The sequence below is a fragment of the Dicentrarchus labrax genome, unplaced genomic scaffold, assembly GCF_905237075.1.
Source record: "Dicentrarchus labrax unplaced genomic scaffold, dlabrax2021, whole genome shotgun sequence".
Classification (NCBI taxonomy): domain Eukaryota; kingdom Metazoa; phylum Chordata; class Actinopteri; family Moronidae; genus Dicentrarchus; species Dicentrarchus labrax.
The window spans coordinates 5,504,058-5,522,674 of record NW_026136711.1 but is presented as its reverse complement, the minus strand read 5'-3'; the positions used below and the strand labels follow the sequence as shown (position 1 = coordinate 5,522,674).

At 39.1% G+C, this 18,617-nt stretch overlaps 1 protein-coding gene and 1 long non-coding RNA gene across 5 annotated transcripts in view; one reads left to right on the top strand and one right to left on the bottom strand.

The window, feature by feature from the left end:
* The window catches only part of LOC127371811 (receptor-type tyrosine-protein phosphatase gamma-like), a 470,986-nt gene that overhangs the window by 108,084 nt on the left and 344,285 nt on the right, over window positions 1-18,617 (bottom strand). The gene's annotated exons all lie outside the window — the stretch shown is intronic.
* Window positions 1-18,617, top strand: part of LOC127371894 (uncharacterized) — a 204,395-nt gene that overhangs the window by 77,990 nt on the left and 107,788 nt on the right. The gene's annotated exons all lie outside the window — the stretch shown is intronic.

Genomic DNA, 18,617 nt, shown 5'->3' with positions numbered 1-18,617 from the left:
AACCAACGAAGGGGAGAGGAATTATGATAAGAGATACGAATGATATGAAGAGGAAGAGCAAGAGAAGACTTCCAAAGGTGACAGGAATGGAAAAAAGGGGGAGGAAATGTGTACAATGCTTACAGTGGGGCGGGTCACTTGACAGGGATGGTGATGAGTGGAAGGGGCATTGCGTGTCTTTATTGGCAACAGATAGCCCCGCAGGTCCCCCCACCTCTTCCTCTAACTCCACCTCTTCCTCTTCCACCCTCCCGCTGACAAGACTTTTCTCCTGCTGCCTCCCCAGCGCTGAGCTCAAAGATGTATTTTCAGCTCTGTCGAATCGGTGCGACAGAGCGAGCCAAGGAAGGAGGAAGAGTTGGAGACAGCAGAAGGGGTGTTGATAGCGACCGGATGGGAGTAGGTGGGGTGGGAATGGAGGATGATGGAACAGGCCTTCTTCAATATTTATGCATCTGAATTAGTACACTCAAGAACTAAACACACTTCGTTTCAAACACAACCCTCAGGAAACATCTAAAGACATGACACAAACTTTCTCGCTCTTTAAGATCTGCAAGCATACAGCGCTTAAAAGGGAAAAGGATGAAGTTTTAGTGAGGCAGCTTGTGCAGTGACGGCCTGTGGGTTTTGGTTATCCAATGCCACTTTTGGTTTGACTGCAATGCAACAAGCCTTCCAACCAAAATGACAAAACAGGTACCAAAATGAGCCATATTAGAGTTTTCTAATCTCTATCAGCATGACATCACTGTTTGTCACAGCCTTCCAAAGCACAGCAACAACATAAACCACTACTTGTTAGCTTTTTGTGGAGCTTTCAACCACATCTGACTGGAGGCCACATTTTGCAACCCGTCTCCTCTCAACAAATGACATCGGTTTCTTTTAACCACCATCTTTCCCGAAAACCTAAATCTGCAGTACAGAACTTTTGTCTACCCCTCTGGAAGTGATACTACAAGGATTTGAAGTCCCCTACAGTGTATTACACAGTCGGTGCTTGACAAAAATACTTAGTTTGAGACACACAACCTTTGGCCAACAAATATAAACCCAAGTGAAACCTCTTGTGTCTAATACACATCGAGATTAGTGATTCTCCGACAACTTCATAACCCAGCCAGCGCAATGCTGTTGGCTCCAGAGAATGGTCAGCCTGAAAGCCTGAAAGCTGGGTGTTTTAATGGTCCATGAAGTACTTACTTAGCAATGATTTCCAACCTGGGGGTAGGGACACCAACTAGGTTTCTTTTCAGTGACGAAACTGGATAAACTAGATAAAACTGTTATTTTTAAAGTTTAGATTTTGATTCAAGATCTAACCACTACACGCTATATTCACAGAGCCTTAATTCTCTGATAAACAGACACCCTGCATTAGAAAAAAAGAAGACTATTAAGTAGGTTTGTTTGCATAAAAAAATAATAATACAGACAGAATTGTATAAAATGGTTACTGAAATGATCAGGAAAAGTAATCTCTGATGTTTACAGGAAATAATCTGTTCAAAATCCATGCAAATAGCTCATTCAATAACTTCCTGTTATTGCATTCACTATTGTGTTTTTTGTGCTGTTTATCTGTTGTTTGGAACTTATTATTGAATATAATTTGAAAAATCCATTAAGTATGTCACTAATTCAGGGTTCATCAGTTTACTCAATGATAGAAAAGGGGTCTTTTAAGGAAAAAGGTTGGGAATGACTGAATTAGAGTATCGAGTTGGTACTTTTTTATTGGTGAGTAAATGCACCCTCTTTGATCAATTGAGCCGTCTTAGGTCCCTCCCCTTTTTGCTCTGTGCTCCAATAACAGAGCTCGGAAAACTTGCTTCTTTCCTGTACTTAGATATGATATCTGTTAGGCTCTTCTAAAAGACAACCAACATTTTGAAGATGGTCATAAGATAAAAGTGACATTTATAGTCACAACTTACGTTAGTTAATGTAAGCAAAACATTAGCCAAGTAGCTACCTAATGATTAATGTAGATTAGCTAGCTAATTCAGTCTGACTAAGGCTTAATATATATAATAATATATTAATATAAGGGGGTGGGAGTTTTGACATGCATTTATTGGGAAGAGAAACCGTAAACAGTGTGCCATGCTGTGGTTTGTTGTCCAGTAGTGAAAAGCATTGGAGATGGAGTGAATATTCACAGAACTGAAGTGTAAAGTGACTGGACCTTTAGGGTCATACTAACACTCTGATTGGATGACTTTCGACTGGTCTTCGATCAACCATCAGGTTAAGCTGGAAAGAGACAGATGGTATTTTGTGGTATTCAGAGAAAGTTACAGTAAAATTAATAAATAAAGAAATGAAGGGAGCAACAAAAGAGTGAGAGAGCATTTTCAGGTTATTCAGTACAATCTTGTAAAATGTAGCACTTGTGAGCAGCATCTGTCCCACTGCAATAACATCTCATCAGTGATGATCAGTGTTCGTTTGTACCCTGAGAAATGTTCTTAGCTAAAATGAAACCCTTTGAATTCCAAAAGACAACTTTATTTCCCCAACAAAAAACTCCTAATAACACTCTTTCATCTAATTCTCACCACCCGTCCTTTCCTAACACCACTTTAATACCAAACTGTTTATTTCATTTATAAACTGAGTGAGCAAATACAGTCCCTATTTACACCTCCCTTTGGTTCTGTCCCTGTTGCTTTTACACTCATTTGACCATCAGATGTAGAGAGAAAACATTGTTTAAAGATTTTTTTTAACTTTTTGTTTCAAATTAGCAGTGGTGGAGTACAACTAACTAACTACATTTACTTAAGAGTTGTACGTACAGACAAATTTGAGGCACCAGTATTTCTATTTTATGCTACTATATTGTTCCACTACACTACATTTTGGAGGCAAATGTTTAACTTTTTAATCCTCTTACTTTTCAGATTTTGGGCCTTATTGATAGACTCTTTGCCTTTAATTGATAGTGATAGCTGAAGAGTTACAGAAAAAGGGGGGAGAGAGGGCACTCAACAATGCCACAGGTCGGAGTTAAACTGATGGCCACTGCAGGAAAGACTCCCCTTGGTACACAGGGCACCAGCTCTACCAGGTGAGCTACCTGGATGCCCCCAGATTCGGATTATTAATACGAAATATAAACTATATATTATACTAACCTTGTGATGTGTAACTAATCAGTGCTGAGCGAGACTACAGAGTGGTGACTATAGACAGACAGGGAAGCAGCATCAGAGCCGAAGTACAACATTTTTAAATTAGTTGATAATTGAATCGGTTATCGTATAAAAAGTATAAAGATTCCAATAATTGGAAAAATGCAGAATATTGGATCTGATAATCGGTCAAATCTTTTTCATTCAAAACATTTTAGAAAGTCTTATTTCTCCATCACAAAACCTTCTATGTGATACTAAGAAACCCTGCACAACACAACCGTGAACACATACAAAGGCACCGGTGCTAAGCACTGCATTTGTATTTTATTTTTACATGTTCATAAAATTCCCTAAGCAGAGAGTGCCTAGCCTCTGGAAACACAGAACGGTTGCATCACTCCAGTGAGCAACCCCAGGGAGATCCAGGCTAGTGGTGCCCACTCCCTTCCAGATGAAAGTGTTTGAAAACTGATAAGAGCATGTATTCTGAAACACGTTTTGTTACAGCTGCTACAGCTGCTACACAGGCCACGGCAGAGACTGTGCTGTGAGGTACTTACATCAGTGTATTCTGTGTATCTGAGTGGAGCAAGTTCATAGCCGGAATGGGAAAATGACAGTGAATATGTTGTTGATAACTTTGTGTTCTACCTTAAGAAGCTTAAGGACATGGCAGTTTAAAGATTATAACGTGTTTCCAAAGCCCCTGTAATACAAGAGAAAGAAATTGAATTGGCAGACAGCTGAAGAGCAGATTGTTTTTTGAAGACAAATGCAGATGCAGCCAGTAAGTAGCCAACCTGAGGGTTGGCTTTTCCTGCACAAAATGACCGTCACTTAACATGTCTGCTAACATGATGACTTTTATGTCACAGTTTTATTGAATCCTTTTTTAAATCTGTGCCCATGCCTGGTTTGACAGCTTGAGATGAAGCAAAATAAGCACTGAGGTTACCAACAGGGCTGGAGACTTGCTTTGGAAGACTGAAATACTCTAACCAGTGTAAGCCAGCCATTACTGAATTTTGAACATCTTTAAACAAGACTTGATTAAACAAGATTTGTCTGAGAACATTTCACACAAACACTGATATAAATATGGGCATTCAACGTGGTAGACTACATGATAAATACGACTCATTCTAAGGTAACAAAAATACCATTCTTATTTTCAGGTGATTATACACTAATGAAAACATACCTATGAAGATTATGTTCCATTTCTGACAATAGAGCCTCCTAAATGTTACACACGGGACCTCAAATCTAGCACCATCAGGTCAAGATTTGCACTTATCAGTAAAATATCTCAAAATCTACTTGATGAATTGAGACAGCATTTGATTCAGGCATTCATGATTCACCACCAGACTGACATTTGTGGAGTTAAATGCAATGTCTTGACACCTACAGCTATAACTGTACTCTTTATTTATGGTTAACATGCTAAACCAAGGTGGTAAACCTATCATGACATACTACCAAGCCCCAGGAAGAAGGCTTCGAAGCCAATCTGGTATAGAACGTGTAATAACAGCAATAGTGTCCATCACATGACGCAGTATGACCCAAATAGACCTTTTCCCTTAAGCTGACATTGGCTGTAAAACAGTGAATACATTCTTTTGAGCATCACAACCCCCTGTGAAATGATTAATTTCACTATCAGAATTTGATCCATTCAGTACAATTAAACCCCTCTATCTCCATTCAAGTTAACTGAGGGCTAAACCAGAAGTCTTATGCACATGCATAATTTCTTTCCAGTAGGAAATGGCTTTATTTTTATTTTTTTGGCGCTGTATCCAGTTCTCCTTATACATCCATGCAAACTACACAGCATGTCAGCATGTGATTATATTAACATGCTGAAATTAGTATTTAGCTCAAAACACAGCTGTACCTGAGAACAGCCTCACAGAACCACTAGCAAGGCTGACTCTAAATCTTGTTTTTACCTGTGATCACAATCTTTCCAAGTGTTTGAGTTTGTTAAAAACAACATTGTCATATTGAATATGTTGATGTAACCGTCTGAGATTATGGCTATGTTTGGTGATAGGTTTGAACTGTCACAAGGTTGACAGTCATCAACTTCCTGTGCTCGAAGAATTAAATCCCCATACTGCTTGTTTCTTCTTCCCTGCAAATTTCTCTTGATTGATTTATGATCAGAAGAATGATAATCCTAACAAAAGACAACATTGGCCCATCTTAATGAATTATATCGATTAATAATTAATAATAATCACAAATTGACAAAATTACAATGAACATTCTATATGTTTCATATTCTTTTCACAATTCACAGTGTAACAGTAGAAAACTGGGAACACAATCTGTTGATAACAGTTTGATGATCACGCCTAAATAAAAATAGTAGGAAAATTATTATTAGAACAACATGTAGTTTTCTTTCTATTTGACCTTTTTTGGGAGGGGATTACACGTTTATGCATGACTGAAAGTGATTAATATTCCATATCAAACAGCCCGTGTTAGCAGGCTAAAATAAGCACTGGTGTCAGAATGAATTAGATGTTTATTTGCCTCTGGTCTACCGTGAGCACACAACCATTAAGCATCTATGATGAAAGAGTGTAAATACAGTAGAGCCATAACTTTCTGAACTCCTGAGTTGCTTTGTGGAGAAAGTGGGTCTTGGAAAAGTCATACAGGGACAGTGATGCAACACTTTTTTTTTTTTTTTTTTTTTAAGCAGAGATATTTCAGTTCTAAATCCCGGAGAGTTTGAGGGCAGTTTAAAGAATAAAAAAAGCAGGGACTCATTTATCTGCACTGCAGTTAGATTGCTTCATTTGCACATGAAATGAGGTGGCATTTTATGCCTGAATGAGAACTTTGTATTTTGCAGTGATAAGTGGATTTTTACTACAAAACACCAAGTGACTGCCTTCCAATCCAGCCATATCAACAGATGGTAAATGTTGGGATTTATTGTGTGGATTTATTAGGATTTTATGTCGTTTCTTTTATTGTGTGTTCCTATTGTAAAACCTTAGACAATAATGTTTGAATTAATTTGAGTGCTTTATGGTCATGAACAACAGTTCTCTCAGTGTTGGCGTATTAGCCATGGCATTAGTTTTACAAAATGAGTTGTTTTCTTTCATGGGGTTTTCCTGTTTGATCTTACAGAATAAAACAAGTAAATGAGAACATTTTGAAATTAGTTATCTCTGTATGTGTGGAAAGGGATAGTGCAGATATTGATACATTTTTTACGTTCAAACAATAATGCAAGGCAGTCTATTCTGACACAGTGTATAGACTGTAGCTGTTCTATATGTAGTTGAGTTGTGTACTTCCATTATCCCAAATGTTTTCAACAATGTTCAAACTCAGAGAAATATTGTATATAGGTAACGCTGCGTTTCACCGGTTGCCTGTCGATGGCGTCATATCCCCTTTGTGCCTGCGTCAGCGTTGTGGTTGTCTGCCAGAAGCTGTCATACATTGACTGTTTATCCAGTCTGAAGCCACATTGTTACCATCCACTGTTTAGATCTTGGTGCTTTTTAACTCTAGATTTGAACCGGATGAAGGATTTTAGTCATCGGACGTCTGGATCTTAAGTTATCAGAGAAACAAGCTGAGCTAACGTTAGCAGCAGCTCGGCTCGCAGCCCCTCCGTCCTTTGTCTGTCCAACAGTGTGGGAGAAGCAGTGATTTTTAAGGTGGAACTGCTTTATTCAGTGTTTTTAGCAGTTTTAATCAGCGGGTCCTGCCAGGCAATCATTTGATTTGATTTTAATAGATGTTTGTGTGTTCAAGATGTTACACATTTCAAAATGTTTTAAACATTATTTAGTTAAAAATAACCGTTACCTCCTGTATTTATCACTGAAAAACATACTGATTAAAACATTTGAAACTTTGTAATGGATGCTTGTGTTAATTATTATTTTGATACGTATTATTATTATTATTATTATTATTATTATATATTCACAGTTTAGGCTACTTATCCCAAATTCATTCTTGATGCATGGGAGCCATTCTCATTCATTGTCATTTTCTGTTAGTTTAATTTGCTGGTTAAATTGAGATGTGATCTAGGCTCTTTTCCTTTTAAAGTGCACTAGATTGACAAATAAGAGCCCCCAAACAACATGTCACATAGGGTCCCTAGAAAGCTACACTGTAAGCAATTGCTGTAAATTTAAAGCCAATTAAAAACATTAAAATACTGTTTTCATGTTTAACAGTGTAGTACTGTAGTTAGCAATGCATTGTGGGCTTCTTAACTTGGAGCAACAGGACAGAGGCCGTAAACAGTATGCTACTGTTTTATATTACAGGACACTACAGTATTTTTTGGAAATGCATAATTTAGCGGACATGTGCTACATATCACAGGTCTTCATCACCATCATTCCGGTCTTGCGTCTACAAAATTAAACAGTAAGTTAAATAAAATCTTATTTTCTTTGTTTAATCTTGGTCTGCATCCGAGGAGCAGCACCTGTTAATGACAGGCCAACATCGGCAGATGGAAAATAGCATTAGGCTACTGGAATAATTATATCTTGCCCGGTGGTTAACGATTTATTTCAACCAAACCATAGGATTTTTGGAACATCGCCTAGAGATAGTTTTGGTGAGTTTTATTTTGTTTGTGTCGACTTTTAATGAAGTGTGTTTTACAATGAGCTAGTTCGGTTTGTCCATGTGTTGTTTTGACAGTCTGGCATTGCCACATTAAGCCACAAGAGAACAGGTATTATTAGCTTTATAAGCATTAGCTTGGAGGGTATGTTGTATTTTTTTTTTTTTTTTTTTTTTTTAAAAAAAAAAAAAATAAAAGAGAAAAAGACCAATAAAAAAATGGTTTTCCCCTCTTGTTTCCAAAAAATTTTAAAAAGGGCCCTCCCCCCCACCCCAAACCCCCCCCGGAACTAAAAGAACACAAACCTACCTCACAGGACTATTTTAAGTTAACTGCAAGTCGCAAGCTTGCATTGGCACAGGTGCCTATTACAATTTCTTCCCTAAATGTTGTTTTTGATCCATATTATTGATGCATATTGTCAAAATGTTCTAACTGTACTGTAATAGTTTCGAAATGGCCTTAATGCACTTTTTTAAAAATGTTCTTACATTTGTAAATGTTGTTAATTCTGCATATTCTGCATTTTCACAGAGAGCAGAAAATGCATTGCAGATTACATAATGTAAATCTTTTTAGTTGAGTTTTGAGGAAATTTTAATCTAACTCACAGGACTATTTTAAGTAGTTTTATGTGTTTCAAAATTCTCTTACTGTTGTATATTTTTGCTGGCAGCAGTTTATTGCAGTCAATTCTGAGATTGTATTTTAAATGGGTTTTTGCAGGAACATAAGCATACCTCACAGGCTAGATTAAACTCTTATTTCCTGTGTATTTGTTGCGTTGGTCTTTTTCTTAGACCCATAGTATTATTGAACAAGTGTTCAAACTTATGTATTAAAGACAATATTAAATTAAAGCTGCAAGCAGCGTTGGGCGGGACCTCGCACTCCACGCAACTCGGGGCGCGCTGCGACCACGTCACGTGCCGTCGTAACACGTGTGGACCACAACATGACATGTTCACATCACCCAACTCCCAAGCCCTCATCTCCAGAAGCTGAGAGAGACAGCTCTACTTTGTCTGAATAAGTTTTGTTGAGATTGGACCATGTACACTGAAGTTATGATAACTTCCTGTTGCCACTGGGTGGCGCTATCACTATAACTGAATATGAGCACATAGATGTGACTCTTATCACAAATTAATATATCAACCATATGTTTTGCATTTTCTGACCACATTTGAGCTGGATCTGATCAACCTGATAAATTATAAAACTTGATAACTCCTGTTGCCAGTTGGTGGTGCTATCATTATATCTGAATATTGTCATGTTGATGTGTTCAGGGAAGGACTTTGGGTTATGGGCTTACTGGGGGCTGTGGGTAAGACATTTTAAAGCTTATTGTTAAGATTCACAAGATGTCGTTGTCATCATCCGAAGGGAGTTCAGACAGGATTTTAGCTGGATCTGGTCAATCTGCTGGAAGATATACAGTAAACTATAAAAATGACGGTGGGTGGCGTTATCACTATAACTGAATATTGTCATGTAGATGTGTTCAGGTCGGGACTCTTATCAAACGTGAAGTTTCATTGAGATTGGACCATGTACACTGAAGTTATGAGGACATGTACAGGGTGGGACTGTTACAGAATATGTGAAGTTTAGTGGAGATTAGACATTGAACATTGAAGTTGAGTACTATCTATTTCATGGCGAATCGTCGAAATTCAATGCAACACCACGGACACGCCCTTCAATGTACAGTCACAAAAAGAACAGCGTTGATTCAGCAACATTTTTTGACTGTACTGACCAATTTTGAAGTAGATCCGATAAAACCTGTAGGAGGAGTTAGTTAAAATAGAAGCCCTAAAATGCCAAAAATGACATCACAGTTTGACATTCGATTCAAAATGGCCAACTTTGACGGCACGCCACGGACACGCCCTTCAACGTACAGTCACAAATTGAACAGCGTTCATTCAGCACCATTTTTTGACTGTACTGACCAACTTTGAAGCAGATCCCAGAAATTCCCCAGGAGGAGTTTGTTCAAATACAAGGCAAAAATTCACAGAAAATGACCAGGGAATTCAAAATGGCCAACTTTGAAGGCATGCCACAGACACGCCCTACAACGTACAGTCAGAAAATGAACAGCGTTAATTCAACAACATTTTTTGACTGTACTGACCAATTTTGAAGTTAAATTCCCTAGGAGGAGTTTGTTCAAATACAAGCCCCCCAAAAAAATGACCACAAAATGGTGAAAATTAAATTCGAAATTGCAGACTTCTTGTGGGTTTGGGGGCATGGGTTCAAGAGTTTTTTGTACGTCTCTGCACGTTACACATGCCCACCAAGTTTCATAGATATCGGTGAAATCTATGAAATCCTGTAGGGGGCGCTACAACCACGACAAACACGATTTTTGGTATGTGAGCTACAGGCACCAGTCTACACGTGTCCTGTGAATTTCATATTCATAACTATTACGGTCTCCGCACAGCTAATTATCTTCCACCAGAGCGCCACCCAGTGGCGTGATTTTTTTTCCTTTTTAGGGGAGCTTCAGGGAGCCATGGGCAATCATCCTACCAAGTTTCGTTTTAATCACACTTGCCGACACAGAGATATAAACGTTTGACTTTGAAAGAGCTCCACCTTGTGGCGGTGGCCTCAAATTGTTCAAGATTGTGCACTATGCCTAATGAAGACATCGGGAACTATGGACCCAAGCTTGGTGTCAATCGGACATACCATTGTGGAGAAATGGTCCACTTCCTTTTTTGACGAAAAATCCACAGGAAGTGCTAATTTTATAACGTGCTTATTTTTTGAAATATCAAAATACTTTAAAATACTTTTTTTGCCAGGACTCCTCCTCTCCAGATGCTACGTGGAAAAGTTTCATGCGAATCGGACAAAAGTGCATGGATGGAACATGAAAACGTAGCTTTTGGACATTTCGCGCTCTAGGCGGAAGTGGGCGTGGCCTATATAGGGAGATTCAGCTCCGAACGCGTGGATATAAGGTTTTCGAATGTGAGACAAACGATGAGTTTGAAACGAGGAGTTATTAGCCTAAACATACTTTTCTTAATAATAGCGCCACCTAGTGGTCTACCCCAAAGCGACACATAGCATTTCAACGTTTTCACCAGGCCTGACAAATTTGCCAAATAAAATTCACGCGTGTCAACGCAGTCAACGTTCTGAATAATAATAATAAGAAACGGACCATTACAATAGGGACCTTCCAGCGGTCGCTGGCTCGGTCCCTAATAATATTGACATTGGCCCAAAAAGTCAGCTATAGGTCATGCCCTGACAAGCAGGTTATGCTCTGACAAGCAATTTAAGAATTTAAGTTTATCACCATAGTCTAAAGCAGACACTACTAGGCTGTTTCTGTTTGCCACTCGAAATCTCTTCTCAGCGTCGTCCCACAGGGTTTATTTTCTTTTTTTCCATTTTTTGAAAGTAGCAGTATTCAGTATTCATGTTGATATTGCCTTTTGAAATAAATGCTTTTGATTCTCTCTAAGTTTTTATTGCTTATTTTGCACAATATTCACAAAAATGCTTAAGCAATTGTCTATAGCCCTGAGAATAATGAAGTTCTAATATTGATTGCATTTAAGACTAATATTTTATCTACTGTGTCTGTCTACAGTAAACTGAGAAGTTAAAGTAACAAGTTAAACAGAATATTGTAATTTCCAAATAATCATAGAAATATGATGCATTTTTTTTTTTTTACTGTATTAGACTGTGAAATCATTTAACAGTTTGTAAACCAGAAATACAGTATATTTATGTATTCAGACTACTACTGTAAAGTCAATTTACAGTATGAATACCGTAAAATTACAGTATATTGCGGGCATCCCTGCTGCCAGCTCTTTACCGTAATTTATAGAATAACAGAAATATACTGTATTTCTTGTTTACAGTCTACTACTGTAAAATGGTATCTTGCTGGCGTCCCTGCTGCCAGCTCTTTACTGTTATTTTACAGGAAAATTATTTACAGTGGAGAATCCGCATTGCGGCCATTTTGCAGAGGAGGAGACCTCTGTGGGTAATTGGGCTCCCGGTAGAAACCTCCTGAACCATGAACACTGAAGGAATCCTAACCGGGAGAAGCTGACTGCAATGATGGTGAAGACAACAACTCCCATCATCCCACCCTACTTCACCACCTCATCCAACTTCGTCTTTTGTTATTGTTTTGATGTGAGAGACCCCCTAGTGGCAGACATTACATAAGGTAAATTTAAAGGACTAGTTTGGCGTTAATAAATCACAACTTCAGGTTTGTGTGTTACATATGGAGTTGGAGCTGAGAAGCAGTTAAATGAAACTGGAAGCTTGTTAAGATCACCAATTAACACATGTCTTGTTTGTTTCATCTGTATGCAAACCGAAATGTTAAAACATTTTTTAGTTTTTTTTAGTTACAGGAACTATTTGGGGAACAGTCAGACGCCAGACTTCATGAAGTCTTCTCCCAGTGATGTTGCCAGGCAACCACCAGAATAGAACTGGGCAGAGGGATACACTGTACGTAAAATATTGTTAAAGCAGAAATTGTAATTTTTTAATTTCTATTTGTGCCTGGCTTAAAAAAATGATATAACTTTCTAATTAGAGAGTATTTTAGAATTTTTGGCTAGCATTACATGTTTGTGTGCTGTAAAACACAGGTGATGTACAGTGTGTCCAATCAGGACTCTGACTGCGGGGACGATAAAGACACGGCATGTTCACATAGGGACAGAAGAGATGTGAAGCGAAAGTTATTTATTCCATGTTTTGTCAAGATGTTGATTCACCTGTGATGTTACACTGTGTTGAAATAAATTAACTAAATGTTAAGTCTCCTTGCTGATTGTTCTGACACATAGAATCATTACCGCTTTCTGTGTTCTCAGGCTGCTGTTAAAATATAAATAGAACAATTAAATTAATATCATAAACTGTTTAAACTACTGACTACTAGTCAAATAGGAATGTGTGATATCCGTCGCCTGGAGCTCGTTCCATATTTGACCTGGGACAGGAAGTGAATGACATCGCAGACTGCATATCTGTGATTTTGTAAAAGTATCTGACATCCAGTCCAGTGAAGTGGAAAAGAGGGACAAGAACAACCAAAGTACAACACTGCATTTCTGACAGATTTTAGAGGATTACGGCTTAAGAAGTCCGTGTTTGGAGTACGTCCAGCAGCACAGAACGGTACATGGAGGACCAGAGAGTGAGTCTTTTGGCATGTCGCCATTGTTTAGGTGCTGCATATAACAGTATATTTACACACCCCTCTGTGTAAGCACTGTGTCATTTCCTCTGTTTATCTACTCAAGCGTCTGTGCTCCCGCTGCTCTCATGTCACGGTAGCTGAAATCAAGCCATTCCTCCTCACCGGCACAAATTACAAGTCCATTAATTCACTATCTCACTCACTGCACCAACTCTCCACTGACTCTGAACTCCGCAACCCTGATTGGCAATTAATTTTTAAAGGGTGTACATGGCTCACGGTCCTCTGGTTTGAGGTACTGTGTCAACCCCATCTATAGGAATTGGAAGGAGAGAAATTCTGTGTTCTCTCCATCTGTGCTACTGTACTAGTACAACTGTCTACTACTCCTTTGCTGATGGGGGTTTAATCCCAAAGCACTCTCTTTCACATCAGATCTGATGTGGCTCCACTGCACATTGCTCGCCTGTTAAGCTTCTTTTTCATCCTCTCCTCAATAGGATTTCCAGAAAATTTGGGACAGACACATCTATTTAGCTGTCCTCATTTTTTTTTCTCATGGTGTGTTTTTGAGGATTTTATTCACAGCCTCTGTCTTGATTTTATTGGATTTTTGAGCAGTTAGTTATGCCAAGACTTTTTAAGACCATCATTTTCAATTCAACATTTATTTACACTCATTGGTTAGGTCAGCACACCTTTCCTTCAGGCTTTCTGGTGAACTGCACTGCATCTTAAGAAGGCCTCACCTCCAGCTGGGCTGTGCTTTATGTCAATGTGAGGATAACTCTTGAAAGGCCGGCTGTTTTTGGAAGAACTTGGACAAGACGAGAAATCCCTCCTAAGACTGAATCTCATGTGATCTGAACAGATTTCTCACCGCCTTCTTCAAAAAAGTATATTTCTTTTTATATATGTACTAACTACTGGCCAATTCAGAAATGGGACGACATTAATGATCATTAGAAGACCCGTGTTTTAGGAGATTCCCTCAGCTTTCCTCTGAAAAAAGATGGACATTTCACTGTTCTTTATTTTGGGATCTATACATTTCCACACATCCAGTTTAACAGTTTTTTGTAGATAAGTACTAACAGGCAAGCCAAGCCTTCAGCCACTGTGACAGGATTAGGATTTTGGAATGAATGGAAAGATGTAAACTTCCCCTTGGCCCCTTGTTCAACATATATCAGGAACTTTACGAATGGAAGTTCACCACAATACATTTATTGTGATAGGGGTCATATATTGTCCCATCCCTAGTTATAACTATTTTAGTTAGATAGAGCAGCAAAGCACAGCAGTGATGCAGTGAAAGTGAAACCCTACCTTCTATTGTTCTGTGCACATTACAATGCATATTTTATCCCATGAAATCAGTAAACCTGTCTGCTTAGATATTGGCTATTACAGTGTAATGACATTGAGATTATATTATGTACATTATATAGTCTGTTAATGCTGCGTACCGGGAGTCGCCTAAAGGCATAATGTGATGTGTTCCATGTTCTAGCGCCTCCAAACATCACCTCTCTGACGTTACTGATGAGTAAAACACCTTGATGCCAGTACACAGTGTGAGGATTTTTAACAGCGAGTATTCCAGAAGTCTAGAACTCTTTCACTGCACTAATGATGATCTCTGCAATACTGATGGTGACAACTCTAGAGAATATACAGAATTCACCATAATCTGAAATAAAATTAAAATCAGGAGAGCATGAGACAGCTATCATCTTGCTCCTCCTCCTCCTCCTTGCAGCCGCCTCTTGCCTCTCCCATCATCCCACCACATCATTATCAGTCTTTGCATCTATCTCCAAAGCCCCTGCAAACCCTGCGCAGACAATGGGCTCCTCTCTTCGCTGTTGAAGCCTTTCATGAGCCTGCTATGTAAATCAGAGTCAGGCCTTTTTTTTTTGCCGGGCTGATTTCACAGGGATGGCGCAGAGCTGCTCGCTGGCTAGCTAGTCAGAGGGCATTTGTTCCAGCGAGGTTTCATGTAAAATGCAACAAGGCATGAGGTACAAAGACAGAGGAGTCAGACCTGTGGTGCGTGTTCGCCAGACAAGCCCCGGCAACAAGAGAAGAGAGTGCTGTGAAAAATTTAACCACCCGCTGCTCCACAGAGAAGGACTGGTGGAGACAGAGCAAATTAGCCAACCACCTTCCCAGTGGGAAAGATGGGAGCGTGGCCTTGATTGAACTTGAGTGGTCTTTGTGTTAGATGAATTATGGAGGCAGAGTAGTTTTTACTTTGCAAGTATCATGCGGTGGGGTTTTATCAAAGTTTTATTTGTGTACGGCGAAGCTCTCAGAATTCACTCTGAAGCAGTTCTGCTGTTGCAAGGCAAGCAAGGCCCTCTGGGGGAGGACAAGACAGAACATTGCTTTAGGATAAATGTTTTGATCATGACAGGGTTGCACTTCAGGGCTGTGTGCAGGAGACAACTGTTTTTGACTAAGGGCATACAGTGCTAACTGAAAACAATGTCATTTTTTCTAATTTGTTATGTGAGGGGGGGAAAAAATCCCAGAAGTCCTAATTTATTGTGTGAGTATGTTGTATGTGAGGCACTAAATGATGCAACAGACTGAAGCTTTTTGATGAGGAGCACAATCAAAGCTGGAGTACCCTGCAGTTACAGTTTGATAAATGTTATACATCAGATGTTTATCCCTCTTACAGTACACTTGAGTTTTCTTTGCATCTTTTTGTAACATCAAATCCATGTTATGGCCTCAGCTGATGACCTTGTGAATAAAAATAACACCTTTCACTTTGCATCATATGTTGTGCAGATTCACTTCCACCAAAACCTTGTTCATATTGTGGACCTCGTCCTCATTTTGCCTCCTGCAATTGATGGTCACCAGTCCAGATGAGCGGATTGATGTCCAATATATAGCTGGTCAGACTGTCAGCTATGATTTGAAGTGAGAATGTATAGCATCTGTGTCTCTTATTGGCTGTTGTTTCTGATAAACAGAACGTTTTTATAAAACTGAAGCCACATTGAAACTGGACCAGAGTTAACTTAAAGCACGATTACATTTATATTACAATTTGGTTGTATTTTTGTATCATTTATATGAGCCACGGTAACATTATACATAGACAAACATCATCTGCTGTATACTGTTGATACTTATCTTAAATTTACTGACTAGCTAGTTTTAGTCCAAAACCTTTTTCTGGCATTTTCACACAAGTGATAATAAGTCTGATTAAATGTATAATATGTCATTTATGAAAGTAGGGCGTGAAAACAATAACAAAAGAAAAAGTTTGATGACCCTGTGAAGTAGCGTGGGCTTATGGGAGTTATTGTCAGCTTCTCCCGGTTAGGATTCCTTCAGTGTTCATGGTTCAGGAGCTTTCTACCGGGAGCCCAATTATCCACAGAGGTCTCCTCCTCTCCAAAACGGATCCGCTGATTAAAACCACTAAACACACTGAATAAAGCAGTTCCACCTTAAAAATCACGGCTTCTCCCACGCTGTTGGACAGACAAAGGACGTCCCGGAGGGGCTGCGAGCCGAGCTGCTGCTAACGTTAGCTCAGCTTGTTTCTCTGATAACTTAAGATCCAGACGTCCGATGACTAAAATCCTTCATCCGGTTCAAATCTAGAGTTAAAAAGCACCAAGATCTAAACAGTGGATGGTAACAATGTGGCTTCAGACTGGATAAACAGTCAATGTATGACAGCTTCTGACAGACAACCACAACGCTGACACAGGCACAACGCCTCGACAGCAGAAAACGCACCTGAATACAATGACAGATTTCCTGAGTTTGAACATTGTTGGAAACATTTGGGATAATAAAGACACAACTCAACTACAAACAAACATTGAGCTAGAGTTTAAAACACATTAATGTGGAAATGTTGCAGATTAGAGGTTTTAATATATGAGGACAGCAAGTCTTGTTTAGCCCAGCTGAGGGCGCTGCACCAAAACAAAACTGTTAACTATTAACTACTAATGGGTTTACACAAATATGTGGCAATAGTTTGCAGGAGCAGAGTTTAGTTCAATCCACTTATCACATACTTTACATACATGTGTGCAGTTCAAAACTTTTTTGTAACATCATACTCAAGGAAGTAATTGAAATTTAAGAACATTGTGACTTTGTTAGCCAATAGTCCGGCGAGGCAGGAAAACCTTCAATCAGGTGATCAGACAGGTTGTAAACAAGTCAACAGATTATAAACTAAACCACTGAAGGGAAAATTAAAACTGAGAGCACCTCAAGTATCAGGAATAATCTGTCATTACACAAGACAACTATCAATGATAAATGAGGTAAGTTGAAGCAGGAAGTGGGTCTGTAAACTGTGATTGATATGACCAATGCACAGTTTAAGTTATAATTCACTGTTCGCCATAGTTTCCTCTACTGAATAAGCTGACTTCTATTTAGCAGTGGATCTGTGTTCCCAGATCACAGCAAGTCACTTTATCAGTTATTATTACAGATAACGATGGCCAAGTTGTAATGAAGCAGAATTATGCTTTAGTCTCTTCTTCTTCTAAATAAGGGTAGTACCAGCCATTAACAAGGAAAGGGGGGTTGTCTATTTTGTTTTGCCAGGTATGTAGTACATTTGTAAACCTGAGGATTTAACAAACTGAGTGTATTTTACACAATTGCCAGCCCTCTCTGTTCATTCCATTTCAATAGTGGATAAATACAAGTTCTTGATGTTTAACTCTTGCCAGAAATGACTTTACTGCCATTTCCCATTACCTTAATGTTGCATCCTTTTTGCCTTAGACATTCTCCCTATAATGGCACCATAGCCCAGAGTAAGCTAAGATAAGGCCTTAGTTAACCGTGCTAATTTACCATGCTAATTCCACACCACTCCTGAGTATGGTGAGGAAATTAGCAAAGCAAATTTACAGTTCAAATATTATGCCCCATCAGTGAGTAAAGCTGTTCTGGAGTTTTCAGACACATCGATCACGACAGGAATATTATTCTGCTGTAATAGTTTGCAGATAATTGCAGCTGCAAATTGAATTGAATTGGTTAAACTGAATGAATCTGAAGTCCTTACAAAGCCTCAGATGTATGGTAAGTGAAGTGAACATGCTGAATCAAAGCTTTCCAGTTCCAGTGCTGCAAACTGGCCTGACTGGATGAAGTCATAGTGTGTGTCCCAGAGAATACAGTGAATTGAATTTTGGACTGATGAAGCCGTCAAGTCCACATTTCAACACAGAATGCTGATGACAGAAGTTATAGTAGTAGTAGTAGTTATAGTACAGCATACTCAAAACAACAATCCCATGTACACCAGTCAGCCATGACATTATGACCACCTGGGCACCCTGACTGCTCTGCGGTTACCAAGTGTGAACCTATCGTGACATCACCCATTGGTTTGGGGGTACTGTTTTTAAGCCTTGAATTCTGCGTTTTGGCCGCAGACATGACAGTAAAATGGAGCCAGCGCGAGCCAGCTGATGTGCGAGTTTATCTACACTCACTGGTTGCACAGTTATGACTCGTAACAGGGGGAAAAAAAATTCACTTGCTGCCTAATATATCCCACCTACTGACAGGTGCCATGATAACCAGATAATCAGTGTTATTCACTTCACCTGTCAGT